The sequence below is a fragment of the Hylobates moloch genome, unplaced genomic scaffold, assembly GCF_009828535.3.
Source record: "Hylobates moloch isolate HMO894 unplaced genomic scaffold, HMol_V3 SCAFFOLD_7, whole genome shotgun sequence".
Classification (NCBI taxonomy): domain Eukaryota; kingdom Metazoa; phylum Chordata; class Mammalia; order Primates; family Hylobatidae; genus Hylobates; species Hylobates moloch.
In genome coordinates, this window is record NW_026652282.1 from 120,893,567 (window position 1) to 120,900,753 (window position 7,187).

Genomic DNA, 7,187 nt, shown 5'->3' on the forward strand with positions numbered 1-7,187 from the left:
GGAAGGCCATCCATTTGTAGTTCTTCCCACATAGGCCCTAGGAAGCAAGTGGGCAAAGGCAGAAAATGCTAAGTCAAGTCCTGGATGGAGTGATGGCAGCCAGTATCCCACAGCTAGAGAGAATTCCTTTCTGTTCTACTCTTGTAGCTTGCTTCAAATACAAAGGGCATTGATCCATGTGGGCTGCAGAAAACACTTCCATATGGGCACAGTATTAGATGCCTGGGTCTTCAAGTGCTTAAAGTGAATGGGAAATGTAGAGTAGGCCTTTCATAATGTACCATTCCAATTATCCCGCCATTTTGGGGGCAGGGGGTCCAGGATTGACCCTTCTTTTTACCCTAATTAAGATCTCACTAGAAGTTTCTTCTAATTTGTGGGAGAAATACCTGCTTACCTTGTTTGCCTTTTTCTTCTATTAAAGCTGTATTCCCTCCTGTCTTTACACTGCTTTTCTGCTCTAGCCTCACCTTGGAAAGTTTCCTTTGTGGAGTCGATTTACATGAATGCTGTATCTCTTTCACTCATACACCAAAAACTTAGAAATCTGGCCTTTTCATTTCGGAAGGATATTTGGGGGTGGGAGGGGAAATCTCATTAGCTTGTCAGTCAAATGTATATTTGCAAACACTTGGTACACATCAAACAATACAGACTTGGATAGGAAACAAATGTATTGTGCTTATTAAATTATTAGTATTATTATTTTTATGAAAAGGAATGCCTGAGAAAACAAATGCATTTGGGTGTGTTCAACTACTCTTAGTTTTATAATAGGATTTACTCTTTTCTTTTTAAAAATCCCTGTTCTTCAAACTTGTAAAAATAATAAATCGTTTATTTCCATGTCCAACTTGATTCCCTAGTGTTTGATTACTGTTTCACCAAAAGGAAAATAAATACAATGTGTGCTATTAAAGTAATTCAGTGCAAATTGGGCATAACACAAAATTGCATTATTAACAGCTGTTAAATGACTATAAAATGTAATTAGACACACTCAATTCACTACTCATGAACTGCACCTGATTTCTAAAATATCAATTTAGAACTTTGATTATTCATGACAAAAGAGAACATACTTAGATTTTAGGTTTAAATTCGTGATAATGGATGTATTCCCCTATGACCTTTACTGGGATTCCAAATAAGAGGAGGAGGAAAGAGTTGTTTAAGCGCAGGAGGGGGATTGTGAGTTATCATGTGGGTGCCGGCAGGTTCCCACTGAATCCCTGCCAGCTGCAGTGAGGCATGAGTGCCTTGGTTAAATTTTAACTCTCTGCTTGCAAAGAAGCAACAAAGCCCGGCACAGATACTTCTATTCTAGATGTTTACGACTGTTGCTCTTCTTGACTCCTCAATTTCTTGGCTGCTTTTTCAATGTATCCTGTTAATTTGCTTAATAAAAATAAATAAAATAATGCCAGCCAAAGTATGGGGATATTCATTCTGCACTTTCCTCCTCCAAGGCAGGATGGAGGCAAGATGACATGATGTCCAATATATGCTTTGGGATCCCATGGGAACATAACTGGTTCTCATTGCAAACTCCTTACTCTAGTCACCCTGGCTTTTCCTACTCTGCCCCTACCTACCTTCTCAGTCTGATTTCCGGCTTCTCCCCTCTCTAGTCAAGGCTGCCTGCTATTTACCCAAATGTGCCTTGGGTAGATTACTTTCCCCTTTTCATAGTCCTCTCTTTCCTTCAAGCTACAGTTCCACATGCACATTTCCTTCTTGGAGCTTTGACTAACCCCCCAATGAGAGGTCCCCTTTTCTTCATCAGATCCCCTGGAGCCTCAGCCTGAACCTCTTCTATGATAGTTGCTACACTGTTTTCTGATGAGAGGTTGGTATTTCACAGTGGTTTATAGTATGGGCTCTGGAGTCAGACAAAATTGGGTTTCAGTCTTGGTGCTTCTAATCTCTCGTGGTGTGATTACGAGAAAGTTGCGTCACTTCTCTGAGCCTCAGTCTCATTATTTATAAAATGAACACAATAATAGTTTTATTTCCTCATTCTCAAATCATGAGGACATGAGAGTTTTAGAACTCAAAGATTTGGGGATTTTAAACGGTATAGTGCACATTTTGTATGCTACAAAACACCTCTCAGAAGGGATACTGCCTTGAAAGCAAACACCTTAGTACTTCTACAGTGAAACAACTGAATAATCACACAAAGTAGGTTAAAATGACAAAGAATCTCATGTCAGTTCAGGTCAGCTTTTACTACCAAATTGGTTCTGGAAAAAATCATATGAATCAACTTTGGGTTTTTAAAAACTTTGTACTTTAGAATTGTAGATAAGACTAGACTTGTGAGGGTTAAATAAAATATGTGTAACACTTAACATAGTGCTGGCACATAATAAATGCTTAATGAAACTAAGCTATTGTTACATGATCATTTGTGTACTTGGCTTTAACCCCTTATTGTCAGTGAGCTCTTGGAGAGGAAGAGGTTTTGTCTTAAATGGCCAACCCCATGCATTGAATTGTACTTTGTAGGTGCTCAATAAATGGTCTTTGGGAGAAAGTCATCATCACATTGCTTAAATACATTTCCAGTTACAGAAATGTAGAGCCTTGTAAATGGCTATAATCTAAAGATTAGATCTGAATTCCTCCAAATAAAGCTTACAGTCTGGGCCACCAAGAAGTAAAATATGTCAAAATAAAGTCACATGGATTTTCACAAGGAGAGTTACATTGCTTAGTCTCTCGCAACAATCATGCAAACCTGACCAGCTTTCAGACAGAGTGGGAAAAGAATGCAGTTGGGAGCAAGCACGCTATCCACAACCTAGCAGGAACCAAAGCAAGGGCAAGAGAGAGGCGTTTGACCCAGAGGTCATGTGAAGCCCGAGTGGGAACTGAGAGAAAGTAGCTGACTCCTGGGTGGGATGAGCACTTTGGTGGCATGAGTTGGTGGTCTGAGGGCATTCACCCTCCAAAGGCAACCTGCACAATCAAGACTAATTGGTCTTTGTTGGCAGCCTCAATGCAGTCCCCAATCTGAATAGGTCTCCTTCCCTCAGGCTGACACCCCTAGGAGGATTCAGCACTTGTGAGTAATTTGGCCAAGCCTAACTTGAAGTAATAAAACTTTTAGAGCCTTTCCAAGATCTTTCTACAGGAAAGAAAGATTCTGCAGGCAGACTAGAGGAGCTTTTCTTCCCTCAGCACAGGTAATGGCCTCAATGAACCCCATTTGGGATATTCATACAGATGAAGGGAGAATAGAACCCTAAGGAGAAAAATGAGCTGCCTTCTACACTGGTTGAGATATAGTTTATTGAATGGCAGGTCACTTCGCTTGGATGATCAGCCATTTGTCATATGTAACTGGAGGCCTCTGAGAAACAGGGACAGGGAATGTGAAAGGAATCAATGGGAGTTCTGGCCCAAGAGAAACATTTGCCAGCATGAATTCATTCATTAACTTCTCTAAACTCTGCTTTTGTCTTTTAGCCTCAAGGCCACTCCTGAGTTCAAGATGGTCTCAGTGTAGGAACTAGTCCTATTAACAGGCCATAGGGTCTGCCAAGAGCTAGCCAGTGCAGGGTCTTTGCTCCTGAAATACTTCCCACAAAGGCAGTCATATCGAAAGAGGATCTTTAAGTGCATGAGATGGGTTAGATTCACTTTGAAATGATGGTCTCATATCAGAAGATATGCCTGGAAAGTAACAAGCCTGGATGCTGCTGTTTTAATTTCAAGAAATGTATGTGAACCTATACAGCTCATAGGGGGTCTGGCCAGTTATCACAGTGATACTGACACTGTTGAAAGTATTTTTGAGACCCCTTTTTGGGGACTACCTTCAGAGCGTGCACTGTATTCTTAAGAATCTCTTCAATGGTGACAAATCTATATCTTTGTGGGGTGAATTTGATTTTTGGAAAGAGCCATAAATTACCCCAAAGCAAAAATCAAGTAGGCAGCCTAGGACATACCGTTTAAACATAGAGTAATGCAACCATAAAAATGAAAGAAATAATGGCATTTGCAGCAGCCTGGATGAAGTTGGAGACCATTATGCTAAGTGAAGTAACTCAAGAATGGAAGACCATATATCGTATGTTCTCACTTATAAGTGGGAGCTAAGCTATGAGGACAAAAAGGCGTAAGAATGTTATAATGGACTTTGGGGACTCGGGGAGAAGGGGGAAAGAAGGTGAGAAATAAAAGACTACACGTTTGGTGCAGTGTACACTGCTTGGGTGACTGGCGCACCAAAATCTCAGAAATCACCACTAAAGAACTTATCCATGTAACCAAAAACCACCTGTTCCCCAAAAACTATTAAAAAAAAAACAAAACTAAAAACATAATAAAAATAGAGTAATGAAGAAGCAATGCTTTTCCCAGTGACTAACCCTAAAGGGAAAAGAATGAACTTTCACTGAGCACCTACCACGTGCCAGTTACCTTTATAAGACCTTAATCTTACTTCATCTTTAAAATAACTGTCTTAAGGTATTAATACTCTCATGTATAAAATGGGGCTCAGAGAAGTCAAGTACCTTCAGCGAGGTCACACAGGTCATTGGTGCAGAGCTGAGATTGATGGCCATTTCTTCCATTCATCTGCAAGCCAGAGAGTGTTCTTTCTGTTATACCACACTGCCTTCTTTGAAGGTCATTAAAAGGATAAAAAAGGGTTATCCTTCCCATCTTGATACACTCACAAAATTTCTTTCTCATTTTCACACCAAATAAAATAAAGTGGAAAAACATATGTTATTTGTTTTGAGATAGGAGAATGCCAGGAAAGTTAGGAATGAATCAGGCATTTGTAAATCAGACAACTTTAGATGCTGAAGAAGAGCTTTTTGTTTAAAGAAACCCTGGTAATTATTTGATAAATGTAATAATTCTGATGGAAATGACTTATTTTTCCTAGTTAACCTATATTTTAACTTCCAAGTACAACTGGCAGTGGTGGTGGCCCCCAGGGAATTTACATTCTAGTGGGGTGGACAGAATCCCCCTACCTCAAAATCAAGTAAACAGATAAAAAAGGAAGCAGCAGATAATTGCAAGTTCTAATGAGGTCTATGAAGAAAACAAGTAAGAGGCTGAGATAGAGAATAATAGGGGCATACCTACTTCAGGCCTCTCTAAGGCAGGACAGGATGGCACTTGAAGTGTGGGGCCAAGAGCCTTGCAGACAGAGGAAACAGTATGTGCAAAGGCCTCAAAGCCGAAAAGAGCTTGGTATGTTCAAGGAACAGAAAAAGGCCAAGATTATGGTGAATGAAGAGAAGTAGTGGCACCAGATGAGGTGGAAGGGAGGGTTAAAAGCAGATCGTAAAGAGTTTCCCAAACTGTGGTAAACACTTTGAATCCCATTTTAGATAAAACTGGATGGGTTTAGGAAGAGGAACGACATGATAGATAGTCACTGAAGGTAGATCACTGGCTGCGGTTGTGGAGACTGGTTGGAAGAAAGCAAAAGCAGAAGAGGGAAGGCCTCTACTGTAAGTGTAAAGGAAAGCGGTGATAGTGACTGGGACTAGGGTGATGACGGTAGAGATGGAGAAAGGAGGCTGGACTTAGGATATATTTAGAGATGGATTCAAGGGACTTCTAATAAAATGGATGTGGGGACTGAGGAAAAGAAGAAGCCTAGGATGAATCATACGTTTGTGGCTTGAATGACTTGGTGAATGGTGGTGCCAATCATGGAGCCAAGGAAGGCTGGAAAAGGAAGTGTTAGGGGGGAAAAAATCAACATCCAATTTTGGACTTGCTAAGTTTGAAAAGCCTTTAGAAATATCTACATGGAGATGCCAGTTAGGCAGTTGGAGATGTGAATCTGGGCTAAAAACATAAATTTGGAGGTCATCAGCATGTTGTTATTATAGTCATGGACTTCATAAGATCACCCAGGGAGAATGTGTATATAGTAAAAAGAAGATGGAAACAGATTGAACTCTGGGGCTCCCCAACATTAAGAGGCTAAGCAGAGGAGGAGTCAGCAAAGGACACTGAGAAGGATATCATGTAGAAGGAAAAGGAGAGAGTGCTGATTTTTGACCTCCGAAAGTTCATGAATCCGAGGGCTGTAGGATAAGGGGAACTTGGTACTATCACCCACCATTACTGCAGTAGGACTTAGATGGTTCTTGTAAAGTCATGGTGTCTAGTTTCATGCTTGATAATTAGTACTAGTTCCTGGCCTCAGGTTACTGGTCTTTGGGGTCAGCTCCTGTGTCAAATAACCTGCTGGTAGTACACTTTCTTGGTACCCTGGGCATTAGTAAACCAGCCCAGGAAGCTTCCTGGAGTGCCCACAGCAACACTGATGGGTGTAGGCAAAGCTACAGCCTTGGGACTTAGAGCCAGGCAAGACCAAGCACCTATAGGTAGCACAGAAAATCGGTATTCAAAAGACCCATAAGGCCTTGCCCTATAACCTCCTTGGGGAATTCATCATGTAATCTGATAAATTGTGTAGTATTCATTTAATGTCCATCTCATGCCCTAAACATGCCCCCCTCAAAGCAGGAATTGTATTCTGGCTTGTTTCCCACTTTACCCCTGTGCCTAGCATAGTGCCTGCTCATGCTAATTAACAGACTTACAAACCAGATCAGCAGTAGGGGATTGGTATGGGTTGATAAATGTGTTTATTGGAGCAAAGCCAAGTCTATGAGATTCCTGACTCCCAGAAACTACTACTATTGGGGGCTCTAGGCAGGCACCAGCCCCAGCAGCTCTGTAGGCAGTCAGAACACCTTTACTCACAATATTTAACAAAAGGGAGGTGAGGCTATAGAGCTGAGATTGGGGGTTGCACTGTCATCATCAAGCCCGAATGTTTTCCAGTGGGTCTTAGCTTGTATACCCACATGGCATGAGGCTAGCTTTGCCAGTGTTAGAGCAGAGTCTACCACTGGCTGTCGACAACATGGTAAGGGCCTCTTAGTTGCTTGTGCTCCTTCACTGCTTCAAAATCAGCCCAGCTGGTATGGAGCAGGATCTGCTAGCCATCAGATGTAGCAAGTGTCAGCTTGCTTTGGATGTGTACACATCAGTCCACGGGTTGGACACGGTTGCCCCCCTGCTAATGAGAGCACCTCCTAAGAGTAGGGATTGCTTGGGGGCCTATGTCAAAGCTGGATGTTCCAATGAAGGCCCACAAACTGTCCTCATTCCAGGGCAAGGCCTCTATTTGA

The 7,187-nt window shown here is 41.6% G+C and overlaps 1 pseudogene; it reads right to left on the reverse strand.

Annotated features, from left to right (window-relative positions):
* Positions 1-4,680, reverse strand: part of LOC116811204 (polycomb protein EED-like) — a 23,973-nt pseudogene extending 19,293 nt beyond the window's left edge.
* Positions 4,681-7,187: the final 2,507 nt, after the last annotated feature.